Source organism: Lonchura striata, chromosome 2 (assembly GCF_050655825.1).
Source record: "Lonchura striata isolate lonStrDom1 chromosome 2, ASM5065582v1, whole genome shotgun sequence".
Taxonomy (NCBI): domain Eukaryota; kingdom Metazoa; phylum Chordata; class Aves; order Passeriformes; family Estrildidae; genus Lonchura; species Lonchura striata.
In genome coordinates, this window is record NC_140704.1 from 38,671,184 (window position 1) to 38,684,161 (window position 12,978).

The 12,978-nt window shown below is 40.0% G+C and overlaps 1 protein-coding gene across 19 annotated transcripts in view; it reads right to left on the reverse strand.

The window, feature by feature from the left end:
* The window catches only part of THRB (thyroid hormone receptor beta), a 168,398-nt gene that overhangs the window by 99,618 nt on the left and 55,802 nt on the right, over positions 1 to 12,978 (reverse strand). For 2 of the 19 annotated variants that reach the window (XM_085569094.1, XM_085569064.1), the window contains one exon: positions 7,585 to 7,693. The exons of the other annotated variants lie outside the window; for them this stretch is intronic. The gene's annotated coding sequence lies outside the window, so the exon portion shown is untranslated. The remainder of the gene's footprint in view (positions 1 to 7,584; positions 7,694 to 12,978) is intronic. 19 annotated transcript variants of the gene reach the window in all.

The following is a 12,978-nucleotide window of genomic DNA, read 5'->3' on the forward strand; positions in this document are numbered from 1 at the left end:
ATCCCTGACTCACCATCATCATCATCTTCCCAGTGGTGGCAGAGGTTGCCTCCTCTCAGCGCAGCCACCAGAGCTGCCTGTGAGCTTTGTGGGACTTCTCAAGATGGAAGAGCAGGAGGACTCCAGAACCCCGTGCTCCCCAGCCTGCCTCATCAGGGATGAACTTCCCAGCTGCTCTGTGCACTAGGCACAGGAAGGTCACACAAGGATGCCCCAGCTGGAGAAAAGATCTGGAGCACAACATGCCTTGGTTTCAGTCTAACCACCATGGTGTGCAGGAGACAAATCCAAGCCATATTATAGCACCTCAGTCTAAAACACCCTGGCCATGGCTCCACCACAAAGTCTAATCACCTCTTAACACAGGGATCTTATAAAAGTTATATAATGGAGACAAGAATCATCTCATTAAAAAAATTAAGAATATGGGCAAATGAAAAACTAACTTTACTCTGAACACAAAAGAAATGCTGTGGTTTTGTTCTTCCTTTCCTTAAACAAAATGGCTGTGTACAGACAGGACCGTCACTATCAAGACAAAATACCTCTTATATGATCATAAGCAACAAAACTCTCTTGGCAGTATATAACCAGCTCTAATCAGAAGACAGAGTTTAAAAAACCCACAATACCAAAAGACAACTCACTAAAAATAAAATAAAAACCTACCTCAGGACCAACAGGAAGTAGTACCATCCCGCTGAAGTTCATTGTTACAGATTTTAACTCAACTATGAACTTTCCCAATTATTTCCAGCACTGAGTAACATCCTGAACTTAGCAACACTGATCTTCACTTCTGGTTCCCTGCTGCAACGCTGTTTTCTAGCAGAGAAGGAATCTTCAAATCGGAAGTATAGCACATACACAATGCAGACTTCAAACAAAGGACCATTGTCACAATGAGGAGCCTGCCATGAATAATCTCGTTATTGCAGTCATGAATGATCTGACTCATGAAGCGTCTGCTGCGATGTTTCAGGCTACAATCACTTGCTTTTACACAAAGCACACCTGGCTATTTTGCACTCATCCAGCAAACAGATGCTTAGCAATGCTATTTGGTTTTATAAAAAGCCTGGAGAGAGTACAGGCAGAGTTAAGAGGAAATTAATTATTCTATCATTCTATGTTTCTCCTCCCCTTCTTTGAGAAAGGGGGAGACATACCTACTCCTCCCTCACATATTTTGCTTTACACATTAGGATAAAACACTTCAAGTACTTCAAGGATACAAGCAGTGCGAGCTCAGGCAGCGCTGAGTACCCGATACTCGACTGGGCAGGAAGGCACGCTGGGTGGGCAGCACACACAGGTCACCTCCAGCACCCCCACACGGGTCCCAGCAAAGCACTGCCATCGCCATCCCTGTGGCACCACAGGCACTGGCACTCCCACCTGCCCCAGCAGGGCACAGGACACAGCCATTCACTCCGGGGAGGCTGCCCCATGCCAAGGGATCTCACAGGCCCTCGGAACAATCCCGCTTAAAAAAATGCTGTGACGCAGTGCTGCACAGGTACCAAGCTGGATGAACCCTGCTGGGGCAACATCAGTTTTCAGGGTTCTACCAGCTTTAGAGGGAAAGCCATCATTCTCATCATTCATTATAAGGATTAATACTAGAAAATAAACACCCAGTAACATAAATATTCACAGAAGGACGGGGAAAAAAAGGTGCAAGGCAGCCAAGCTACATCTTACATCCTTTACAAACAAGAAACCTACTCAATTTAACTTCAGAATTCAACTTACCAAACCTTTGCCAGCCCCAGGCAGCCTGGGCAGGCAGGAGTCCAAAATGCGATAAAATTATTATTTAAAAAAAAAATGAAACTTATAAGAATACACAAGTGTTTCTTAATAAGGCAAATTAAGTTTCTTTATGAGGATATTCCCAAGCTAAACACACATTTTAACTTGAAATAGAGGGAATGTTTTGTTAAAGTATTATGCAGATGTGAAGCTGCTTTTATGTAACTCAATTTATCAGAGAAACATGCTGTATCATGTAGTTAAAATATTATAGAGATAAAAGGATAATAATTGAAATATTTGCATACGATGTAGTACAAAGAAATAATGTATGTGAACAGACTATTTGTTGTCATATTAGCCTCAAGCAAATAAGGAAATAAGGGAGGATTTATTACTGTGTGTCTGGGGCTGTAGGATGGTAAATTTTACTGACTGTAGTTTAAATAAAAGTCTAGAAAAGTAATGGGAGAAGTCCTATCAATAATTCAGGACAAATTAATGGTACAAAATAAGGACTTTAAGTTTATTGAAATAATTAATGAATTTACCTTGTTTATTCATAGTACTTATAGGACTGACTTCTAACTGGAATTTCTTACATCTGCACTTTAAAGAACTGTTGCCATGTTGAGGGCTGCATACCATATCCTTCATAAATAACAAACCAATTGGATCTGTTGCTCTACAAAAGCTGGCAGCACCTCTGCCTCAGGAGCCTGGGCACCCAGCCCAGGGTCCTGCTGCTGCACCCAGCCACATCTCCTGGTGCTTTCCAGTTGGACTTTTGATCCCACTGTTATCACTGTGACCCTTTCCAGAATCTGACAACTCTGGTCGTTACCTCCCAACCTCTACACTTCAATGAACTGAAGATGAGCTTGTAGACTCTCCCATTGCAATGCTGACCTTTGTCAGCTAAAATATCTCTGTCCCTGTTTTGTGCCTCACTGCAGCAGGCAAGGTGAGCAAAGAGGAGAGGAGGAGAAAGAGGAAAATAAACTTCAGCATGCACATATGCACATATGTTTACACACACATGCATACATGGGTGTATAAACACATACTTAACTATATTCAGTATACCTAAAATAAAGTTTACAAATATGGCATACATATGTAACTAGAAAGTAAAGGTGGAGCCCTGAATCCAGAGTCTCATCACTGAAGCTCACTGGTAAATCAAATCCAACAGCCATGGTTTGATTCAGGAGGTTGGTTGAACCCAAAAGAAAAGCCTTGTGACAATTCTCTCTGTAAGAGCCGATGCTCACCAAGGGCAGCAGGAAGGGGTGTGCCACACCACTGCTGGGGTCAGTGCCAGGCAGCAACTGAAACTGAGGCTTTAAATTCCATTACCCGGCAAGTATCTCGAGGAATAGTAGTCTATTTCTTGCTATAGGATGCAGAAAATGTAGATTTACATAACGCTACACAAAATCACACGTGTATAATTATTACTATATCTATCACCAAGTGCCTTTCATATCACTGTAAATTTTTTATGAAGTAATGAAATTGCTTGGATATGGAAAAAAAATTGATAAATTATGGAAAAGATAGAAGATATGGAAAAAAATAATCATATACCCTTATGCCTATGCATAGTAGGACCACATTGGAGAACACTTAAGAGATTTAAGAAATCACTTTTTAAATAATTTCAGCTTTTTGGGTTTTTTTTCAGAGATGGCAAGCAGATTAAAAGAGTGTTTATTTCAAGTGGTATAGCTAAGGCTCTACAATTCCATGTATAGATATTCCCTAGGGAAAGAATTCCCTTCCATAGTTGAAACCAATCTACTGTAAACAGATCAGATTAAACCAAAATGACACATTCTCAATGCAGTATTAGACTGTCAGCATATTCCTTCATAATTCCACAGGTATTTTGGAATGGTACAGACCAGCCACAGATAAATAAAAGAAAAAGCAATTCTCAGCTATGCATTTGTTAACTATTTTCTTATTCCCTCCCAATAATAACATAATCTTCCATAAATGCCATGGAATTACAGCATTTTAGACTTCTTAAAAATAACAGGGGTGTTTCTGGGAAATAATAATACTTGTGGAAGTATTAGCAGGCTGTTGTTCCGTTCATGTTCAACTTGAAAATGAAAAAATTCAAATTTTAAAATGTGTAAAAGCTTTGGTATAAAGTTTCTTAATGTCATGCTACCAAGAAAAAAAATGCACCCCCAAATAAAATTGCTGACATAGTCTTAAATCCCAAAAAGTAATGAAAAATCCTAAATTAAATCATAAACCTAAATTAAATAATAAACTTTCTAAAAATAAAATTATGTTATTTCCTAACCTAAGTTATTATTTGTGCTAAAATTTGCAGAGTATTATGATTATTAAGCAGAACACAATTTTATTTGAGTATAAAAGTTTGGGACTTTCCTCATATGACCTTCCTGGCATACTGCCAAGCCTCAGCTCTTGATGACATTTAATCTGAACATAATCCCTGAAATCTCTGCACCATTACTGGGTTGCATGGGAATGATTCCCTGACAGCATACACAGAATTGTGCTATAAATTTTATTTTCAGCTCATGGTTGTTCCCCTTCCTTACCAGCTGTTGCAAATTATTTGTTTGAATAAAACTAAATAATCTATATCTTTTATTTGCTCTAGAACCACATAATACCTAAAATAGAAAACAAGTCCAACACTTCTCATTTCAGTTGGTATTCTACTGATGGCTACCATATTTTTAAGGGAGTAAACTCCAGAAAATAAATGAAGTTCAGCAGCTGATGAAAAGCCTGGGTAATGAGCTGCAGTGGTGCAAACAACCCCGTTGACTCTAAACAGGAGAAAGACCACATTGCAGCAGAGGGTTCCAGCTAAGGGTACTCACACTTGACTGCAGGCTGAATGAGCAAATGCCTTTACAAAGAAAGAATACACTTAAAAGAGCTTTTTTCATATTCAAAGATGCCTCTGATCTCTGAAGCCAACTGTCTTTTTGTCATTAATGCTGGGAAAAATCACAGTGCCCAAGATTTCCACATCTGTGATTTTTGGCACTTGTGTAAGTGTAGGAACTCAATAACTGATGTCTGAACAACACCAACAAAACTGAGGTAACAGAGCAATTTATCCCACAGGAAAGTGTAGAAAAGCTTCAAAATCACTGCAACAAGGTAAGTGTGGATCTCTCTTTCTTTTCTGTGTGCTCAGGATTTCACAAGTATTTTTCCCCTGCATTCCCTGCAGGATGGAGCTAGTAGGCAAAGCAGCACTGACTTTAATCTTACTAATGCATGTCCTAAAAGCAGTGAATCATACAGCAGTAAGAGCACCAGTATGGGACGCAGAGACCTACCCATTGACCTGCATACTTAGCTCAGCAACAATCTAAGTGTCATTACAGTTCATGGGAGCTAACACCAGCCTGCCTACATTTGCTGTGGTCCAATTGCAGCCTGAAGCAAACATTGGCTCTTATTGAGACTTCTTGTTTACCGTGTGATCCCAACATTCTCCCTTTCTCATGAAAGTAAGTAAGTAAGTAAATAAGGCGAAGAAAAATTAATTATTCCCTGCAAAAAAAAAGTATAAAATTATATCAGATAAAGCAGTTTTATGGTTTTTTAAACTCTTCATTTTCAGCATAACGCTTGCTTTGTTCAGTGGGCTTTTCTCCCTGTACATTAACCCCTTCCCAGAAAGACTTTTCCTACACAGAGCTGACCAAGGACCATAATTCTGCAGGAAAAGAGAAAGTCCACACATAAAGGTTTATTTCATTACCTCTAAGTTACTTCTAATGTCAATCTCTTTATACATGTAAACAATGAAATAGGAATACCTATTTCAAAGGTATTCCTTCAGGTTGAGGTGCAGAGGACCTCTGAGTTCTCTTTAAGAAAGCCAAACTCCAAGGAAAAATAGGAACTACTCCTTTGTTTCCTACAACAGAGTAGCTTGATCCAATCAAGAGACACTTGATCAATGGGGAGCTGTTAATGTTTGGTTTAGGCCATGTAAGAGTGAGAAATTGAGAAACATGTTTTCACCTGGCCTTCAGCCAGGCACAATGCCACCACTAATGAATGGCTGCTATAATGAGACCTTTTGAAAGGGTCATATGTGAAATGAATTGATGAACACAATGCAAATCTCACATCCATATCAAAGAGGGGCAAAAAAATCACTGCAGTTTATAATAAATATGTTTAGGTGTTCTGATGCCAGCCTACTGCCAAAGGAATCCACTGACAGGGACGGGCAAGGTCTGTTTGCAGTGCAGTCCTCCCCAGGGAGATGCATTTCAGGGCTTCCAGCCAAAGCCTCCAAAACGCCTCCAGGGTAGTGGTTGGGCTGGAGCTGCCCCATCACGCCCTTCCACTGCAGCCAGATTTGCCTATTTTTGCAGCTGGCACCACCAAAGGCTACAGAAACTTGTAGTCAGCACAATCTCTTCCAGACTGACTTTTCAGTCTCTTCAGCTAATGAATACTGAGAGGAGTGCATAGACTGGCAACAAGTGTAAACAGAGTTTACACAGGAGACCCTGCATGTCTCACAGCCTTTCTTTTTCCTAACATTTTCTGTGTGACTATTACCATCATGGTTCTCATGACTCTCACTAGCCTCAAACCTGCCCACCACACCAGTTTTTAAAAGCACCATTTCATCTAGCACTAACACAACAAAATCCCTTTTGCTCAGAGTTCCTAATCCCCTTGACAACAGCGCTGTACACAGATTGTCACGATGAAGAAACCTACACTGGTTAGTCCAATGACTCAGCAGTGGTTTCTTCTTTTGCTGCTCCAGTGGCACCAAGAACAGGTTCAGGATCTTAAATCTTCATATATACAGGCTAACTGTGCAGCTAATCTATCATTTTCAAGACAAAAACCCAAGTCTGTGCAGCCTGTAGCTACTGTTGATATACATCCTACAAACATTGCACCATGACGACCTAAATGAAAAAATATTTGCAACAGTGAGTGAGGAAGACTACGGTTTTAATAGTATTTCCATTTTCAACTAAAAACTCAGACACTAAAAATGAAGTCAGAAAGAGAGCAATCAAGGTTTATAAAGAATACTTCACATAGAGGTGCACCTTATACAAACAAATTTTGGAAAAACACATTCATCCAAAGCATCAGCAATGCTCTGGAATTTAGTGAACCCTTACACAACAGAGAAGTGCAGAGGGCTTCACAAACTAGAAATCCCAGAGGAAAAAGTAAATATTCTCTATTTTCATTTAAACAAAGCCTGAAGAGTGCTTTGTTAAAGGTGTGAAATTCAAAAAAATCTGTGTGTGCAAGTAAATAAACAATCTGTATGTTCAATCATCATGACTCTGTGTGATAAGCAAATACATACATACAGCAATTACTAACTCACTGTTGTGAGACTGTGACAACACTTTGTGAGCTACTGCTGTACCTCTGTGTGCAAATATGCTGCATGATGGATGACCACTCCCTGGAAAGATCACTCAGGTTCAGAGGGATTGGTTTTGTCGTGAACTAGCTTGACATAAAACTTGAGTTGTGCCCCTAACCTGACTCTTACTCAAAAGATCTTATCAATATGGAAGTGTTGCTGTAAGTCTAAGCAGATGGCCCACAGGGAGAAGGAGGAGGTGCTCAATGTTTTTGTGGATAACAGCACCCAGCGATGCAATGAGGAAGCAAAAGTTTGTATTTCAGTATGTTCCACAAATGCTAAGACTGGGAGAAACTGGTCCTAGAGTATAAAATGCATCAGAATCCAGAGGCTTGGGGAGAAAGTCAAAGTCAGTTCCAATCCACATCTTGACACCGTTTTCCCCTGCAAAACATGGTTACCTCTTCAATAATGCCTGTTGAGAACAGCCTCTCTCCCACGCCATCCTGCCACAGCTGTCATCTGGGAGTGTGCTAGTTGGCACGGACCAAAATCATGTCATGGAATGTGCTAGAAATTAAACAATATGGACAATCATAAGATACAAGTCCTGGCCCTGATTAATTTACCCATGCAGACAAAGCAGTGGTGAAGCAAAGTGGAAGAGAAGTCTTTTAAGCCCATTAGCCATCGCTGCAGTTAAAATACAAACATCAGAAAGAGGGTGGCACAGCAGGACTAAATATTAAGACTCCAAAGTTTAGCCCCATAGCCACAACATGATTGTGTTAGTGCCATAAGAAAGCAGGAAGAACAAATAACTTCTAAACACAAAGTCAAACTTTTCTCTGAAAACAAAGAGGCCAGAAGATGAGTGCCACAATAGATATCAGGGTGCTGGCAAAGGCAAAGTGAAATGGATCCTTTCCAGTATTCGGTTTAGGAAGACAAACATTGTTTCACAAATTCACTGTAGCCCTGCTTATTTTCCAAGCTCATTAACTCATGCCAAAGGGCCTGGACTTTCTGAACATCCTGTTCTGTTTCCTCCACTGCTAGTCTTAGTCCTCAATAATAAATGCCTTTATTTCAGAGACCCCTTTTATATAATTTGATTCCAAACTCCTCCCTTTATAACTTTTGTATTTTACCTCTGGGTAAGAGTAAAGACAAGGAGATTAATGAGAAGTCTGAACAGCACATTAAGTTACACCTATTTTAAGAGCCCTTCTCAGTAGGCATCCCAAAGCACTGCATAAAAATAAAACTACATCAATCACATTTTAAACTAAGAAGTTTGCAGGTGCTGGCATGCCTCAAAGCATGAAGATTGATGGTTAAATGAGTCCATGATTCCTCAGAGTCTCAGAGCCCTATGAACATAGACTACTTTATATGTCATTGGCTGGATGCAACAGCCATCTGCTTGGATGTAAAGTTAAGGAATGTTCAAAATGGCCTACCACCAGGAAAAAATATTCCTGCCTGATAAAGACAGGAGAACAGTTTTATTCCATGAATAGTAGCTGGCCATTTGGGGAATTTCCTATTTGACAATGCCTCCTTCACCTCTCAAAGATGACATTTCTGGTCCTGTCTCTGCTCCTCCAGATCTGCAAGAAGCCCAGGGTACAAGTGGTCTCATGGCAATGACTACAGTAGCATGGGCTTGGACAGAGACAGGAACATCACTTCTCACTCCACCTCATCATATCAGCTCCCAGATCAGCAGCTTTGGGACCCCACTAACTCCACAAGAAATGGTACCAAACACCTTGACATGTCTGAGGTACACCCTGGGCCCAGCTCATCTGCCCGTACAGACACAGCTCCTGGTCGCTGGCAAGTGACACAGGAGAAGGCATTTCTGTTGGACCAAAAGGGAGCCACTGCTGCCTCAGAAGTGCCAGGAAGTCTTTCGCTGCTGGTGATGTGGGCACAAAACTTGTCCACTTGTCCTACTTGTTTCCTACTTCTTTGTCATAAGAACTTAAGGCAATTCTTGGCCCTAAGAACTTGCTTCCTTCCTCTTCCTTCCCACAGCAGTGTTTCAGGCTGAGACCAAAGCATGCAGTCAGAGTTACAAAGAACCAAATGTGATCTTATGTGCCTTAAATAACTGCATTTCTACACTTCGTCTGCCATTTTGAACAGTGTACAGATAATCAGCTGGTCCTAATAGACACTTTCTTTAGACAGTTCAGGAGAAAAGAACCATGAAAAGAAAAGAAAAGAGTCCTTGCATGCTCTTAAAACACATCAAGCTGGAAGACAACTGTGGCCTGTAAACCCTAACAAACAGTAATGTGGCTTACACTACATTCAACCCTACTTTGAATTATGTATCTATAAACACACAAAAAGGGAAAAGGATGTAAGAGCACAAATTAAAAGTGCACAGGAAGCTGCAGTTTCAACAGTGAAGTCAAAACTAAGGCCTCAGGGCCATCAAAAGTTAAAGCTATTCCTATTTGTGTGCAGCTGAGGTGGTCACCAACACATCAATATTGTAAAACTAATTAAATTAGAACACAAAAAATTGTTATGTCTGCCAACACAGTGACTTTTGTGAAGAGTATGGACTTTAGTAAGTTAGCAAAACCAGAGCTGCCATCTTATTAGGGGGACATAGAACAGCATCAACATAAGAAGAACAGGAGGTCTTGAACAATGCTGGTATCACATTTTGAAACCAGCTAAGGAATATATATGTGGAATCAACCGAACAGACAACGCTGATGCCATCAGTGAAGAAGGTGTGAATAGACAAGACTTCAGGCTCACAGCTGCTCAAGTAAGGAATGCTTTCCTTACCATCTGGCTTAGAAATCACTGGACTCCACAATGGCCATATAATGGCCAACAGGGAAGCAGGGAAACTATTTTAAGTAAGCATCACTAAAAATAAAATGTGCAATGCAATGAAAGGGATTGGGGGGGGAAATGGTTAGTGATAAATACAGTATAAATATTTTTCTATTTATAATTTTAAAGCTATTTATATTTGAAAGTTTTCATTTAGAGACATGGAGGGCTTCCACATTCACCAGTCTGGTATTAATTCAACTACATAGTATTTATAGAAATACATAAATGCCAACAAAAATAATAAGAAAGATATTAAAATTATCTTCTCTCACAATTTGGTGTTATCAATTTACATTCACATTCAGTCACACATAAACAAAATATTTCCTAATATTACACTGACATGCATATTGAATAGGGCAAACCGAGAAAAAAAATAGTGCAACAGTTTGACACAGTCTGACACAACACTCCCTGGAGAAAAGCTCCTTCAGGTGAACTTGCTGTGTGGGCTTGATTTCCCATACAGCTGAACCAGGAAAGCAGCATAGCACCTGTGATAGCAAGAGAACATAAAACATCAACCCTCAACAGAGAAAATCTAAAGAGCAGAACAAGAGAAGGCTCTGGGAACACCTTAGAGCACCTTCTAGCACTTAGAGGGGGCCTACAAAAGATGTGGAGAGGTACTTTTTACAATGTCATGCAGTGTAAGGACAAATGATGGATTTAAACTGAAAGAAGGTAGTTTAGATGAGGAAGAAATTCTTTACTGTGAGGGTGCTGAGATACTGGAACAGGTTGCCCAGAGAGGTTATGGATGCTTCATCCCTTGAACTGTTCAAGGACAGGTTGAATGAGGTTTTGAGCAACCCAGTCTAGTGAAAGACCCAACCCAAACCATTCTATGATTCTATAATTCTGTAACTGAAAAGGAAAGGATCCATCAGTGTAGGATGACTGCTGAAAGACTGATGATACGCTGGAGGAAAACTGCCAAATACCCTGCACAGTCCTCTCCAAAACTGTTACACTTGGCTCATCAGAAACTAAGGCATTCAAAAGGAAAGTGAAAATCTTCCTGCTCATCTCTAAAGCGCCTCACAAAACCCATGTTTTGTTAAAACCCATGTCTGGTTAAGAACAGTCACACTCGTGAACCCATTTAGAAAATGCTGCTTCTAGTAACATGGATGGTCTAACTTCATTTCAGAGTCAACTGACTGCTTTCTGCTAAAATTGACATCTACTACTAACTTTGTTCATGTGTCAACACTGTTTAGCTTAATTAACCAGCTTTCCTCTGTACCAGCCCCTTCCTTTTTGTATTTGTCAAGGAACTATCATATAATTCTCATATAAAACTATCATATAATGGGTTTCACTTTGCTAGTCTGTTCTACTAAGATAAAGGCTCTCAGCAATGCTTTTCTTGCTGTTCCTGTTTTAGTTTGAATCATTCCTGAATTCAAAATCGAGAACAACACATGAAATTTCATTTTATGCATTCTTCTACACTGACTGCAAAGTTTCCATGCCTCCATCACCTTCACATTACACCTATTCCACTCTAGATCCATATTTATCTTATCTGTCTAGGTCTGGATATTTGCCTTGTTTTTACACAAGTTTTAAGAACTTTTAAAAATGTTTTCTCTACTTTTAAATGTTTGGGCTTTTTAGTCCAGCCAACTGAATTACCTACCAACATCATGACCTTGTTTCCTTAATTTCACAGGCTGCCCCTCTGTGAGATGGAGTGTTACTTATGACCTATGTTTGCTTATGCTTGTATAACATTTAAATGGAAATAAGTAAATGCATGCTTCATACAAACTTACTTTGTATAACCAACTCTTCTACAATGTCACAGTGTTCCATGAAAAAATCTGAGAGCACATCAACATCTCAGTTCAGCAACATTTTAAAGAAGAAATCATATTCGCTGCCTGTCACAGCTTGCATTAAAGACTGTCAATGTCCTAAGTTTCTAAAGGATTTCATCTACTGATCCATTTGCAGCTCTATTTCTACAAGCAAAATAAACATATCCAAGAATGTTGAGGCCAACTGGCACGGAAAGGTGCCATGCTAATAAAGTCTGTCACCCTCCAAAACAGGGTGGTTGCTTTCAAACTGCCTACCGGGAAGAATCCCAAGATAATTTTCAAACCTTACCTCAGAATAGTTCAGGTGAGTTACTGTAAGTATACACCAAAAGTAGGCCAGGGACAGTCAACAGTAGATACATCTAATTTCCAGGGCCAGGGACTGCTTCTAGACTCCATTTAATTTACTAGTACAGACATGCCCATTGCATGAAGACCTCTTCATGCCTGCATGACCCTGACTTCTTCATGCCTCTTGGTACATCTTCATTAACTTGTCATTCACCCACCCTCCTTCTCAGAGACCAAGGTAATTCTCCTAAAACCACACCAGCCACAGACTTTAGGAGAGTTTTCTCTGGCTGGATACATTAATCTTTGTTTTGTTCCAAAAGGGATTCTGAGATCTTTGTCTCAAGTTTCTTCTCCAGGACTGTTTTTAGTTTTATCTTTCCATAGTGTTTCTTTGGTCTTGGAAAACAAAGCACTGCTCTTTCCTCAGATAAACTCTGCTGACAGATGTGCCTTTGCACCTAAAGAAAATGAATCTTTAGAATCATACACTTGTGTCTTTCTCACGCCACAAGGAAACCCAGATTTTCATGGGGTTTGGGGTTTTTTTCCTTTTTTCCCTGGTGCTGCCCAACCACGTTATAGTTGTTGTCCTCATTTCTTTAATCACATCCTTCTTCCTCCTCAGCCTCAAATGTCTACTTATCTCCATCTTATTCTCCTTTTTTCTCCTGGTGCCACTTTTCTTTCAGTCATCTGCTTCTCACTTTTTACTCCTGAGTTCTCCATCATAATACATCAGTCTTTCACTTGATTTCTCCACTACCAATTAGTGCCAGCTTCTATGCTGTGATTATAGTCACATGCAGTACGTGGTCAGCTTCCTCAAAGACCTCTTCCTTCCAACTACTATTTTTTTTATATAGA